This window comes from Salmo salar, chromosome ssa11 (genome assembly GCF_905237065.1).
Source record: "Salmo salar chromosome ssa11, Ssal_v3.1, whole genome shotgun sequence".
Lineage (NCBI taxonomy): Eukaryota > Metazoa > Chordata > Actinopteri > Salmoniformes > Salmonidae > Salmo > Salmo salar.
The window spans coordinates 77,514,534-77,530,082 of NC_059452.1; the positions used below are offsets into that span (position 1 = coordinate 77,514,534).

The 15,549-nt window shown below is 40.9% G+C and overlaps 1 long non-coding RNA gene across 1 annotated transcript; it reads left to right on the forward strand.

Moving 5' to 3' along the window:
* The first annotated feature begins 3,324 nt into the window (after window positions 1-3,324).
* Window positions 3,325-15,265, forward strand: LOC123725257 (uncharacterized). Its single transcript, XR_006757761.1, has 3 exons — window positions 3,325-3,545; window positions 5,076-5,155; window positions 15,167-15,265. It is a non-coding gene; the product is annotated as an uncharacterized lncRNA (long non-coding RNA).
* Window positions 15,266-15,549: the final 284 nt, after the last annotated feature.

Here is a 15,549-nt window from a genome sequence, read left to right on the forward strand (position 1 = left end):
CTACCAGACGAGCTAAATAACTTCTATGCTCGCTTCGAGGCAAGTAACACTGAAACATGCATGAGAGCATCAGCTGTTTTGGACGACTGTGTGTTCACGCTCTCCGCAGCCAATGTAAGACTTTTAAACAGGTCAACATTCACAGGGCCGCTGGACCAGACAGATTACCAGGACATGTACTCTGAGCATGCGCTGACCAACTGGGAAGTGTATTCACTGACATTTTCAACCTATCCCTGTCTCAGTCTGTAATACCAACATGTTTCAAGCATGCCCAACAACACTAAGGTAACCTGCTTAAATGACTACAGACACGTAGCACTCATGTCTGTAGCCATGAAATGCTTTGAAAGGCTGGTCATGGCTCACATCAACACCATTATCCCAGAAACCATAGACCCACACCAATTTGCATACCGCACCAACAGATCCACAGATGATGCAATCTCTATTGCACTCCACACTGCCTTTTCACACCTGGACAAAAGGAACACCTATGTGAGAATGCTATTAATTGACTACAGCTCAGGATTCAACACCATAGTGCTCTCAAAGCTCATCACTAAGCTAAGGACCCTGGGACTAAACACCTCTCTCTGCAACTGGATCCTGGACTTCCTGACGGGCCACCCCAAGGTGGTAAAGGTAGTTTACAATAGATCCGCCACGCTGATCCTCAACACGGGGGCCCCTCAGGGGTGCGTGCTAAGTCCCCTCCTGTAGTCCCTGTTCACTCATGACTGCACGGCTTGGCATGACTCCAACACCATCATTAACCTGTTAGGGCTAGGGGGCAGTATTTGCACGGCTGGATAAAAAAATTTACCCGATTTAATCTGGTTACTAATCCTACCCAGTAACTAGAATATGCATATACTTATTATATATGGATAGAAAACACCCTAAAGTTTCTAAAACTGTTTGAATGGTGTCTGTGAGTATAACAGAACTCATTTGGCAGGCAAAACCCTGAGACATTTTCTGACAGGAAGTGGATACCTGATGTGTTGTATTACCTTTAAACCTATGCCATTGAAAAACACAGGGGCTGAGGAATATTTTGCCACTTCCTATTGCCTCCACTAGATGTCACCAGCCTTTACAAAGTGTTTTGAGTCTTCTGGAGGGAGATCTGACCGAACAAGAGCCATGGAACGATGATGGCCCATTAGACACCTGGCGCGCGAGTTCATGTTGGGTACCCTCGTTCCAATACGTTATAAAAGAGAATGCATTCGTCCACCTTGAATATTATTCATGTTCTGGTTAAAAAAGGCCCTAATGATTTATGCTATACAACGTTTGACATGTTTGAACGAACGTAAATATATTTTTTCCCCTCGTTCATGAAGTGAAGTCCGGCGGGTTTAGATCATGTGCTAACAAGACGGAGATTTTTGGACATAAATGATGAGCTTTTTTGAACAAAACTACATTCGTTATGGACCTGTGATACCTGGAAGTGACATCTGATGAAGAGAATCAAAGGTAATGGATTATTTACATAGTATTTTCGATTTTAGATCTCCCCAACATGGCGGCTAGTCTGTATCGCAACGCGTATTTTTCTGGGCGCAGTGCTCAGATTATTGCAAAGTGTGATTTCCCAGTAAGGTTATTTTTAAATCTGACAAGTTGATTGCGTTCAAGAGATGTAAATCTATAATTCTTTAAATGACAATATAATATTTTACCAATGTTTTCTAATTTTAATTATTTAATTTGTGGTGCTGACTTGAATGCCGGTTATTGGAGGGAAACGATTTCCTGAACATCAACGCCACAGTAAAACGCTGTTTTTGGATATAAATATGAACTTGATAGAACTAAAAATGCATGCATTGTCTAACACAATGTCCTAGGAGTGTCATCTGTTGGAGATTGTAAAAGGTTAGTGCATAATTTTAGCTGATTTTATGGTTTTGGTGACGCCTGTCTTTGAATTGGCACAACATTACACACAACTCTTGTAAATGTACTGTCCTAACATACTCTAAATTTATGCTTTCGCCGTAAAACCTTTTTGAAATCGTAAAACGTGGTTAGATTAAGGAGATGTTTATCTTTCAAAGGGTGTAAAATAGTTGTATCTTTGAAAAATTTGAATTTTGACATTTATTTGGATTCAAATTTGCCGCTCTTGAAATGCACCTGCTGTTGATGGAGTGCACCACGGGTGGGACGCTTGCGTCCCACCTAGCCCATAGAGGTTAACTTCGCTGATGACACAACAGTGGTAGGCCTAATCACCGATAACGATGAGACAGCCTATAGGGAGGAGGTCAGAAACCTGACCATGTGGTGCAAGGACAACAACCTCTCCCTCAACGTGATCAAGACAAAGGAGATGATTGAGCACTACAGGAAAAGGAGGACCAAGCACACCCCCATTCTCATCGACGGAGCTGTAGTGGAGCAGGTTGAGAGATTTAATTTCCTTGGTGTCCACATCGCCAAAGAATTTGCACGGTCCAAGCACACCATGACAGTCGTGAAGAGGGCATGACAAAACCTATTCCCCTAAGGAGACTGAAAAGATTTGGCATGAGTCCTCAGATCCTCAAAAGCTTCTACAGCTGCACCATCGAGAGCATCCTGACCGGTTGCATCACTGCCTGATATGGCAACTGCTCAAACTCCGACCACAAGGCACTACAGAGTGTAATGTGTACGGTCCAGTACATCACTGGGGCCAAGCTTCCTGCCATCCAGGACCTCTATACCAGGTGGTGTCAGAGGAAAGCCCTAAAAATTGTCAAAGATTCCAGCCACCCTAGTCATAGACTGTTCTCTCTGCTACCGCATGGTCCAAGAGGCTCCTAAATAGTTTCTACCCCCAAGCCAGAAGACTCCTGAACAGCTAATGAAATGGCTACCCAAACTATTTGCATTTTTTATGTATTTTCTTAAAACTGCATTGTTGGTTAAGGGCTTGTAAGTTAGCATTTCACTTTAAGGTCTACACCTGTTGTAGTCGGCTCATGTGACAAATACAATTAGATTTGATTTGATTGTCTGGTGTCTCGCTCCGTCATATCCTATTCTTCTGTTGCTGTCTCTATGTCTTGTCTGGTGTCTCTTTCTGTCACAGATCCCTCTGGAACTTTCATTGCGCACACCCGGCTCCTATTCACACTGATTGTATTTGTATATATGTGCCCTTTGTTCACCATGGTCTTATCGATTATTGTTACAATGTCCGTTGGTGTGTGTGAGTACCTGTGCTGTGTGTTTTGACTTTCGTGCCATTGTGGATTGCACAGATGATTACGGGTCTCGTCCCATGTGTTAATCATTGTGCGTGTGTTATTTATTCGAGGTACTCCTCGCTCATTTTGTTTTGGATTTCTACCCTGTGTTTTGTTACGTGTTTGTTTGGTCTTCGTCCCCGTGCCGTAATTTGGACGTAATAAAAAAAACTATTACGCATTCCTGCGTCTGTCTCCCGAATCTCTTCATACCAGCGTGACACTCTCCCTCGTCTACTCTGTTGCTGTCTCTGTGTCTTCTCTGGTGTGTCTCTCCAACATGAATCCTAAATACAGGTACCATTTTCTTTTGTTAATCTCTGCAGGTTTGTCATCTAATTTATTGGAACATGGTGGAGATAGACGCAACCTAGCTCTCGAAAAACCTTTTAATCCATAGGGTTTTCAGATTTTAGCTTTGCCCACAGTTGGCTGCATGTGAACTACAATTTCGATGCTATGTTTTAATGTTTAGAAACGTCAATAATCATTGCTTGCAAAAAGTTTTTTCAAAACATATGCTGATATGCCCTTTATTTTCATATCAGAGAGAATTAATAATATTATTTCAAAAAAATATATACACTTACTTCAGCAAATTTGCACAGATGTCTCCAGTTGACGAACTACACTTTCTCCCAAGTTAAGCTTACACACAGGTGTTCGGAGCATGCCAGATAGCTAATTAGCACATGTGGCTGCCTATGTCTTTCTTCTGTCATCCGTAAACAAGCGCTGTAACAAGGAGATATGGCCCTGTGCGAACATTAACCCTAACCCTACAGTATAAAAGTGTGTAATAATTTAAACTTCGGGATTTTGGCAATTAAACCCTTTATCTAATTCCCCAGAGTCAGATTAACTTGTGGATATCATTTTTATGTCTCTGCGTGCAGTTTGAAGAAAGTTGCTAACTACCATTACCGCAATGACTGGAAGTCTATATTATCAGCTAGCATGCTAGGAGATACCATAGATTTCCAGTCATTGCGCTAACGCTAGTTAGCATTGGCTCACAAAAGAAGCCTAACTTCCTTCATATTGGATGCAGAGACTTACACATAGTATCCACGAGTTCATCTGACTCTGGGAAGTAATGGATTCATTGCCAAAATCCCGAAGTATCCCTTTAACCTTTTGTTTTTGGAAAATGATTTCTCGCTGATATGAAATATACATTCCTTATGTTTCCAAAACTGGACTGCAAGCAATGCTTTTTTTAGATTGAGCATCGGGGCTCTTAACAAAACTCCCCCAAACAGAAGGTGCTATCGTCATTAGTTAGCATCTATGAATGGTTTGCATGCAACCATGCTTTAAGGCAGTACATTTTTCTAAATCCAGGTTGAGGCTTTCTACCCGCAGGAACATGGAGCACTCCGTGTTCCAAAAATGACATTATTTTTCCTTTACATTGCATGATACCATTTGAAGAGCTACAGTATTACACCACTCATATAAGGAGTGGAGAAGCCTTATGCAGTATCTACTATTACTGCCCTACCAAGCAAAAAGGCAGTAACTGCTTATAGTGTGGAACTGAGAAAAATAGCTTTTATTTACCTTGGATTCACAGTACCTTTATGCAGTTACTGCTAACATGACCCCCATGTATTTAATGTAGCAAAAATGACATTAACTAATTTTCGACCAAATGAACAGTTACTGCCTTTTTGCTTGGTAGTGCAGCATACACCTGTCTACTCCTGGAGTAGCTCCCTGTCAGAGAGACTGTGATTAGAGGGTTAGGCCCTGGACCAGTGGTAGGGCAGGGGTGAGTGCTCTCACTTTCAAGCACACTCACTACCTCTATCCGTCTCTCTCCAGGTGCTACAAAGACTGAATATTCTATGGACCTCCAGAGCCTTTTGACCAAACTACCTGCGATCAATCCAGAGCACAGAGCAGTAAGCTTCACTCTTAATAGTATACTTGACGCACCATGTAAACCTCCTTCACTATGGCAGTCTACCTGTGTGCTGGCATAGCATATTATCCAGGGCCAATGTTTGGATTTAATTTACTCTGTACTCACTTATGCTCTCTCCTCCCTGTAAAAGTCTCCCAGACACCCTATTGTCAGCTATCCGCAGACCGTTCCCTGAGGAAGGCTTTCAATGGCCACATTTTGGGGATGACCAAATGCAATAAAGTTTTGTATATAAATAATAACTTTTTGATAGCATGTTTGTCACGTTGGTCTTCATATTTTTACTAACTTCTGTGGAAACATCAAGACAAATACACTAAGAGCTTATGATTCAAAAGGTCTAAAATAAATGAAAGTCTTATGTCCAGGGTGAATACATTTTTATTCATGTATAAGATACACATCACACGTGTGCCATCTAAAATATAAATTCCAGACAAGATTACAGAATTGAATAAGTAAAAAAAGTGAATATGCAGTCAATCGGTGCCTGCGTCCGTAACAGTTTGTATGAATTTGAGTGGTTACATACAATACATGTTAGAATGGCTTCGAGACAGGAAGAGAGAGACTGCTGCTGTACTCCCAGGTAAGGCTCTTGCTTCCAGTACCACTGAAGGCCCCAGTATTCAGTCAAGCAGCTTGTCAAAGCATGCAGTGGCCTGATAGGGAGATGCATTAAGTACCTTTCATGTGGTGAAGCGACTGCTGTGCAAGGTATTGGGCAACAGCTTTCTTCCCGGGCCCGAATTTACAAAGCATCTCCAGTGACCTAGGACCAGCTCCCTCTTGTCAATGCAATCACCATTGTGATCTAAAAGGCTAAACTGATCCTAAATCAGCACTCCTACTCGAAGGTGCTTTGTGAATACAGGCCCTGTTCTGTCAGAATGCTGCTTTCTAGTGATCTAACTCCATCACCACCTGAAATGCAACAACACCAGAAACATGAAGTCAGTAACTATGCTAACAAATAAAAGACTCAGGTAGACTCATGGGGCGGCAGGTAGCCTAGTGGTTAGAGCGTTGGGCAAGTAATCGAAAGGTTGCTAGATTGAATCCCCGAGCTACAAGGTATAAATCTGTTGTTCTGCCCCTGAACAAGGGGCATCCCTGGCCTGCACCTCATCCCCCCTCCCCCGCTTTTCAATAAATACCTTAGTTACCTTGTCCTTGTCTGAGTCTTCTCTTGGGTTTACCCGCTCCGCCACACGTAACAGTAACATATCATACAAAATGGGTGAACGACATCCACAAATTAATACATACCATACAAAATGTAAAATAGCATACTAAATGGAGAGTCTCGGATTTAAATACAGAATAATACCAAATGCTCTGAGACCAGGTTGGACAGGCTGCTCTCCTGCTGTTGTGGTTATGTTATTGGGAGGGAGTGGCCAGTTCCGGAGGAGCGTGGATAAATAGAGTGGGGTGGTGGTGATGGAGTACTCTACACAGTAAAGCGCAATAGTTAAACTCCCATGGACTCAAATTTAAGTTTAAATGTAACTCCAATTGCTATTTTACTGTTTTCAGTGTCATTTTGAATTAACCTCTTGGGGCTATGTGGGACGCTAGCGTGCCACCCGTGGTGCACCCTATCGACAGCAGGTGCATTTCAAGAGCGGCAAATTTGAAACCAAACAAATGTCAAAATTCAAATTTTTCAAACATACAACTATCTTACACCCTTTGAAAGATAAACATCTCCTTAATCTAACCACGTTGTCCGATTTCAAAAAGGTTTTACGGCGAAAGCATAAAGTTAGATTATGTTAGGAGAGTACATTGACAATAGCTGTGTGTAATGTTTTGTCAATTCAAAGACAGGCGTCACCAAAACCATAAAACCAGCTAAAATGATGCACTAACCTTTGACAATCTCCATCAGATGACACTCCTAGGACATTATGTTAGACAATGCATGCATTTTTAGTTCTATCAAGTTCATATTTATATCCAAAAACAGCGTTTTACTATGGCGTTGATGTTCAGGAAATCGTTTCCCTTCAATAACCGGCAGTCAAGTCAGCACCACAAATTAAATAATTAAAATTAGAAAACATTGGTAAAATATTATATTGTCATTTAAAGAATTATAGATTTACATCTCTTGAACGCAATCGACTTGCCAGATTTAAAAATAACCTTACTGGGAAATCACACTTTGCAATAATCTGAGCATTGCGCCCAGAAAAATACGCTTTGCAATACAGACAAACGGCCATGTTGGAGAGATCTAAAATCGAAAATACTATGTAAATAATCCATTACCTTTGATTCTCTTCATCAGATGTCACTTCCAGGAATCCCAGGTCCATAACGAATGTAGTTTTGTTCCAAAAAGCTAATCATTTATGTCCAAAAAGCTCCATGTTGTTAGCACATGATCTAAGCCCGCCGGACTTCACTTCATGAACGAGGGGAAAAAATATATTTACGTTCGTTCAAACATGTCAAACGTTGTATAGCATAAATCATTAGTGCCTTTTTTAACCAGAACATGAATAATATTCAAGGTGGACGAATGCATTCTCTTTTAAAACGTATTGGAACGAGGGTACCCAACATGACCTCGCAAGACAGAGTCTAATCGGCCATCACCGTTCCAAGGCTCTTGTTCGGTCAGATCTCATAGTAGAAGACTCAAAACACTTTGTAAAGGCTGGTGACATCTAGTGGAAGCAATAGGAAGTGCCAAAACATTAATCAGCCCCTGTGTGTTTCAATGGCATAGGCTTAAAGGTAATTCAACACATCAGGTATCCACTTCCTGTCAGAAAATGTCTCAGGGTTTTGCCTGCCAAATGAGTTCTGTTATACTCACAGACACCATTCAAACAGTTCTAGAAACTTTAGGGTGTTTTCTATCCATATATAATAAGTATATGCATATTCTAGTTACTGGGTAGGATTAGTAACCAGATTAAATCGGGTATGTTTTTTTTATCCAGCCGTGAAAATACTGCCCCCTAGCCCCAACAGGTTAACAATCAACTCCAATAGAGTACATTTATCTCTTGGTTTAACTTCCTTTGAGTTATAAGGGTGTAAAGCCTTATTTGAACATTTCTTAATATGATATGTTTTATACCAGAGCTACGAGACATGCTTCAAAATCGCTAAGCAGCTAACTTCGAAGCAGTGTGCCAATGCATGTATCACTTTATCAGAAGAATGTCATCAATGATGTTTGAAGCTTAGTTGGATCACGTGCTTTTCAAACTGTGTGATCCCAATGATTTCGCCATGGTTCCGGTGCTTTCTTAAACTGCAAGCTTCTTTCAAACACTGACCTTACAAGTATAGTTAGGATTTTGTACATGTAGTTTCACCTGACGGATAGCTTAGCAGGTAGAATAGGGAACTATTGAACATTCAGTTGCACTAGGGTATGAGGTTGAATCCAGTTGAAGGCACACTATTTAGGAAATTGTAAACTACACTTTGTGCATTCTTGTTCAAATAATTAGTTTTATTTAGAATAGTATAGGCTGAAGAATCCCAAATAATGCCATAAATTCTGTTTTAAAAAAAATTGTAAACTTGAAGTGAAAAAAGAGAAGCATGATGTAAGATGTGAACCTGTTATTCCAACTGATTATAGGCCAATAACATCCATTGTGAAAAAATATGTATATATATATATATATATATATATATATATCTCTTACAACACGCTGCTATTTATTGCAGATGTCACTAATGTCGAACCGATAATGAAGCTCAGAAAACTGAACAGTTTTTCGCCACAATTTGGTGTCGGCTCTGAAGTCTTCAGAAAGCCTTGGTTTTGTGGTGGCTAATTTCCGCATTACCAAATGAGGAGAGTTACAAACTTCACACACCAGTCAGAGTTATACTTAAACTACATCTTTAATAATAAGAGCTTTGCAAAACGCTGTGACAACACAAAAGTACAAAGATCTTTTATAGCCAAGATACACCCCTCTCAACGTACATGACGAACCACAGATCTTAGGAACAGTTCACAAAGGGACTTTATATTTGAGAAAGGAGTATCCCTTAGCCAGATAACATTCGCTTTAAATTATCATTCAGTTTGGTCCCTATGACGAGGTTCTAATCTCACTCCTGGTACTTCATAGTACAAAAACACCAACTCATCCAATGGCATATATCAATTGTCAACTGTAGATACTCCCATCTCAAGTAAACCCCCTCTTGATCCCACTCCTGGACAAGCTCACTGAGGGGAGTGACTTGCGCACAGACATTGTGGAGGCAAATAATTGTTTCCCCATTAATCACACCATCCCTTCACATGGTTTAAGAATAGGTAAAGACACATTCACATATGAAGACAATGCTCCATTCTATCCTCTTCCCTTTCTGATATTCTGCATTGCACCAGGGATATGTAAAAGACAAGCCTGACCTCTCCCCTCTCTGGGCCCCAAGTGACTGAGCCCAAGCTAAGGGAATAGTGTCACTGCCAACACCAGAGTCCAAAGGGATACATTCTAATGACAAGTATCTCACATAAGCATATTATGCAAATAAAACATCTTAATTATCTATGTTACCCAACTGATTCTGATTAATCTGCCACAGTTTCCAATCACTAAATGTGTCACATTATGGTGGTTTGCAATGTGATATCCAATCTCTTTTGGAATCCAACGTGCGGGAAGATATGCAGCACTTTTACATCACCCACAACTTGCATTTAGAACACCTATCATAGTAGGGAAGACAATACAGTAAATGGAAACATCTATCTCACTAATGGGTGCTCTACATCCAACCACTTACAGATTGAATTAGTTTAGAAAAATTTATGCTTCTTATTTTTGTGTAGCATAACATAAAAACAATCAATGTACATGCAAAAACACAGATATTGAAACAAACAATTTAAAAATGTGTACCTGCAACAGGGTACACTGGGTAATGTGACAATGAGGCCACTCCCACATCTGTGGATAACTCCATATATTTAACTTTTAATGGTGTTAAAAGTAATCCATCCCTGTCAAGTCCACTAATCAAAACTAACTCCAGGGAGCGTATCACTTTCTTGAAGGATAAATAACTCCCAGTAGAATCAATTTAACCCAAATGTTTTTAACACTGTGATTTCAACTATATTTGATTGACTGTGTAACTTTTTAGAGGTAACTTTGGAAAATCCAGAACAAACAGGTGTGAGGAGGGGTTGGCTAGAATTTTATCCATCTCAAAACACAATGATGATAGCCTGGCAGGCTGGCACGTTTGAAAGATGAGGAGAGTGGGTTTGAATAGAAGAGAAACACTTTAGAAAATAGGATGCATGATAGGCTGAATAACAAAGCCCAGCCCTGGGTCCAGAGAAATGGGTGATTCACTTAGAGCATTTGAGTGGAGCCAAGGCTATTCTCTATCCCACTTAATTTACTGCCACAGGGGCTGCACTGCTACAAGTTACACTTTAAAGTAAAGAGCTGAAAGCTGAGAGTGCAGCATCCTTCCACAAAAGAGCAAAGATCAGGTCAAACAGGTGGGTTAGTAGTACTTATAGCATGAGAGAGAGTATCACTGGATTTAATCATGTGAAGACGTAATTTACTAATGTAAACAGTAATTTTTTTCAGCATGAATTGGATATGCTGCTTTCTGAATATGGAAACACTCATTCTAATTAAATACGTAAACTTGGTCTCTAAGACATTTAGTATATGTTTTCTTCATCTCAAGAAACATTGCCATTACTTTATTTATTCAAAACAACGTGGGATAATCTTAAAATTATTATAAAAATGGTGTGTTCACACCAGTGCCTTTTATTGTGGAGGCCCAAATTAAATGAAACAACAGTTACTGGGATATTACCCATGCATATTAGTTACTCCCAGCTCATTTCCTCTTACCAAAAAGTGTAGTTGGATAAGACCAATCTTATAATAATAATTTGGTGGCTTGTTATATTTGTCATATTTCACACGTGAAATACACTGACTATACAAAACATTAAGGACACCTGCTCTTTCCATTACATTGACTGAACAGGTGAGCACGTGGTCCCGTCTGGCTCAGTTGGTAGAACATGGTGTTTGCAACACCAGGGTTGTGGGTTCGATTCCCACGGGGGACCAGTGCGGAGAAAAAATGTATGAAATCTATGCATTCACTACTGTAAGTTGCTCTGGATAAGAGCGTCTGCTAAATGACTCAAATGTAATGTAAAACTATAATCCCTTATTGATGTCACTTGTTAAATCCACAATCAGTGTAGATGAAACGGAGGAGACAGGTGTAAAAATGTTTTTTAATCCTTGGGACGTGTATATGTGCCATTCAGAGGGTGAATGGGCAAGACAAAATATTTAAATGCCTTTGAACAGGGTATGGAAGGTGTTCCTAATGTTTGGTATACTCAGTGTACAACTGTGTATTATGCAGTGTACAAGTGTGTATTATGCATGTGTGAATCGGGAATGTATTTTATGCATATCCCATCTCCCCTTGAGACAACCTCGGAGAGTGGAGTCACTGCCAAGGTCAGTCATTATCAGTGGTAACCCTGGAGCAATTAGGGTTAACCTGTTATGGCTAGGGGGCAGTATTTTGACGGCTGGATAAAAAACGTACCCGATTTAATCTGGTTACTACTCATGCCCAGTAACTAGAATATGCATATAATTATTGGCTTTGGATAGAAAACACTCCAAAGTTTCTAAAACTGTTTGAATGGTGTCTGTGAGTATAACAGAACTCAAATGGCAGGTCAAAACCTGAGAGATTCCTTTACAGGAAGTGGCCTGTCTGACCATTTCTTGAACTTCTTTGCCATCTCATTCAATTACAAAGGATCTCTGCTCTAACGTGACACTTCCTACGTCTTCCATAGGCTCTCAGAGCCCGAGAAAAAACTGAATGTCGTCATCCCAGCCCCAGGCTGAAACACATTATCGCCGTTCTCAAGTGGCCGATCAAGGGACTGTGGGCTTAGGCGCGTGCCCTGGCCGCCCCCGTCTTTGTGATTTTTCCTCTGTTTGAAGAAAAGGAGATTCCCGGTCGGAATATTATCGGTTTTTTACGAGATAAATTGTATAAAAATTGATTTTAAACAGCGGTTGACATGCTTCGAAGTACGGTAATGAAATATTTAGATTTTTTTTGTCACGAATTGCGCCATGCGCGCGACCCTGATATACCATTTCGGATAGTTTCTGGAACGCACGAACAAAACGCCGCTATTCGGATATAACGATGGATTATTTGGGACCAAACCAACATTTGTTATTGAAGTAGCAGTCCTGGGAGTGCATTCTGACGAAGACAACAAAGGTAATAACATTTTTGTAATAGTAAATCTGATTTTGGTGAAGGCTAAACTTGCCGGGTGTCTAAATAGCTAGCCCGTGATGGCTGGGCTATGTACTTAGAATATTGCAAAATGTGCTTTCACCAAAAAGCTATTTTAAAATCGGACATATCGAGTGCATAGAGGAGTTCTGTATCTATAATTCTTAAAATAATTGTTATGCTTTTTGTGAACGTTTATCATGAGTAATTTAGTAAATTGTTAGTAAATTCCCCGGAAGTTTGCGGGGGTATGCTAGTTCTGAACGTCACATGCTAATGTAAAAAGCTGTTTTTTGATATAAATATGAACTTGATTGAACAAAACATGCATGTATTGTATAACATAATGTCCTAGGTGTGTCATCTGATGAAGATCTTCAAAGGTTAGTGCTGCATTTAGCTGTCTTCTGGGTTTTTGTGACATTATATGCTAGCTTGAAAAATGGGTGTCTGATTATTTCTGGCTGGGTACTCTGCTGACATAATCTAATGTTTTGCTTTCGCTGTAAAGCCTTTTTGAAATCGGACAGTGTGGTTAGATAAAGGAGAGTCTTGTCTTTAAAATGCTGTGAAATAGTCATATGTTTGAAAAATTGAAGTTTTTGTATTTTTGAGGAATTTGTAATTCGCGCCACGCCTATCATTGGATATTGGAGCAGGTGTTCCGCTAGCGGAACGTCTAGATGTAAGAGTTAAGTGCCTTGCTCAAGGGCACCAATAGAGTATTCACCTTGGCCAGCTCTGGGATTCAAACCTGCAACCTTTCAGTTACTAGCCACTGTCGCTCTAACCACTAGGCTACCTGCCGCCAGCATCGGCCAACGTGGGGCTCGAATCCACAACAAGTTCCTAACGTTCAAGGACACTGAAGCTGTGCGCCAGAGATAACTTATCCCAGCTATGAAAGCTGCCAGAGAGCGTGGAAACATTGCTTACATCCTCTTTGACAGGCTTATTGTCCAGCCTCCCTCCCAAAAGCCGGGGAGTAGTCAAGTTTTCGGATCAGTAGCTTCAGCCCAACATCAGATACATACACACACACACACACACACACACACCAACATGTGCCTGATTGACTGACTATGTTTTTGTTTTATAGTTTTTTGCTCCGTATGATGTCTTCCTCCGATCACCTACCCAGGAATCAAATAAACTGAAATGTATTTATAAAGTCCTTTTTACATCAGCAGATTTCTAAAGGACCTAGCCTAAAACCCCAAAGAGCCAGCAATACAGATGTAGAAGCACGGTGGCTAGGAAAAACTCCATAGAAAGTCATGAACCTAGGAAGAAACCTAGAGAGGAACCAGGCTCTGAGAGATGGCCAGTCCTCTTCTGGATGTGCCAGGGGGAGATTATAAGACTAGCCATTAAAGTCGATCATTCTTCAAGATGCTCAAATGTTCATAGATGACCAGCAGGGTCAAACAGTGGTTGCAGAGAGTGCAACAGGTCAGCACCTCAGGAGTAAATGTCAGTTGGCTTTTCATAGCAGACCATTCAAAGGTTGAGAGAGCAGGTGCGGTAGAAAGGGAGGGAGAGAGAGAGAGAGAGAGGAGAGGGAGAGGGAGAGAGAGGGTCGAACAGCAGGTCCGGGACAAGGTAGCATGTCCGGCGGACTGGTCACAGGTTCCATAGCCGCAGGCAGAACAGTTGAAACTAGAGCAGCAGCACGACAAGGTGGACTGGGGACGGGGACAGCCAGGAGTTGTCAGGCCAGGTGGTCCTGAGGCATGGTCCTAGGACTCAGATCCTCCGGGAGGGAAGGGGAGAGAGAGAGAGTGTGAGAGAGAGAGAGAGAGAGATGGGAGAATTAGAGGGAACAAATTGTCTGTTCAACCAGTTAACACACAGTTCAAAACCCAAAGACACCCCCCAAGACACACAATCAGGGGTATCTTCACAGTCCCCAACAGAGGCTGGGAGACACAAAATACTGTGTAGAGCAATAATTTCATGGAATTCTCTTCCACCTCAGGTAACTCAGGCAAGCAATAACATCAGTTAAAAAAACCCGGATAAAACAACACCTCAAGGAACAACGCGGACTGTGAAGAGACACACACACTAACAAACACACAATACACCCACCCACATAATATTCTTAGTATTCTTATCTTTTCCTTTTTTTAAATAGTCATGTTGTTCTCTGCAGTGTTCTTAGTTTAAATTAGTTTTGCTGTTCCTCTCCATTAGTGTTGTGTATTATGCCATGTTCTATGTTTTGTGTGGACACCAGGAACAATAGCTGCTGCTTCTTCAACAGCTAATGAGGATCTGAATAAAAATCATAAAAACAACATATTTGCCTCATCTCCCCCTCTGTAAATAAATGTTCCTTACTTTTCACTTCCTCTGTTAATGCAATGCATTAATTACATCTGCAGTTTGACGGAGGTGTTACCCAACAGTAAGCTGATCATTAGCAAGCTCAATTAAGACAACACAGGGCTCTGCTCAGGGACCAAGGGGCCTTAGTGCTCAAGCTCCTCACTACTACACTAACACTCTGCATCAAAGACACAATGGGAAAAAGGATGAAACAAAGGATCCTGCATAAGTAAAGATGAAGAGTATACAATTAGCATTCATACAATTAGGGACAATAATCCCTGTGCCAGTGATAGCTTTCAGTTTCACCATGCATTTCATTAAATCTTCTTCTGTTTCTCAGACCTGCTGTGGTGCTGATGAGGAGTGTACAGGGAGGAAGTGACACTGCATAATGAACAGAGGCGATCCGTCATTCAGGGCAGGTGGAGCAGAGCCTCACCCATTTTGCAAGTTATTTTGGCATTAATATGGGTCACATATCAATGTAAAAATGTTTATTGCGTTAATAAAGCTGCATACAAACATGGTCTATTTTTTGCTTCTTAAGTATGGCAGCTCCAAAATGCAATTGTTTCAGCCTAGCTCAGTGCTTTCTGTGGTGGAGGGGAAGCCAACGGAAAATACAGAGCGTAGGGGTTGGTAATCTTCTCTAGTTGCGCCGTGGTTGGTTCAGTGTTCTGTCACTCATGGGGACACTATGCAAAATGTGCTGCCAAAGATTTA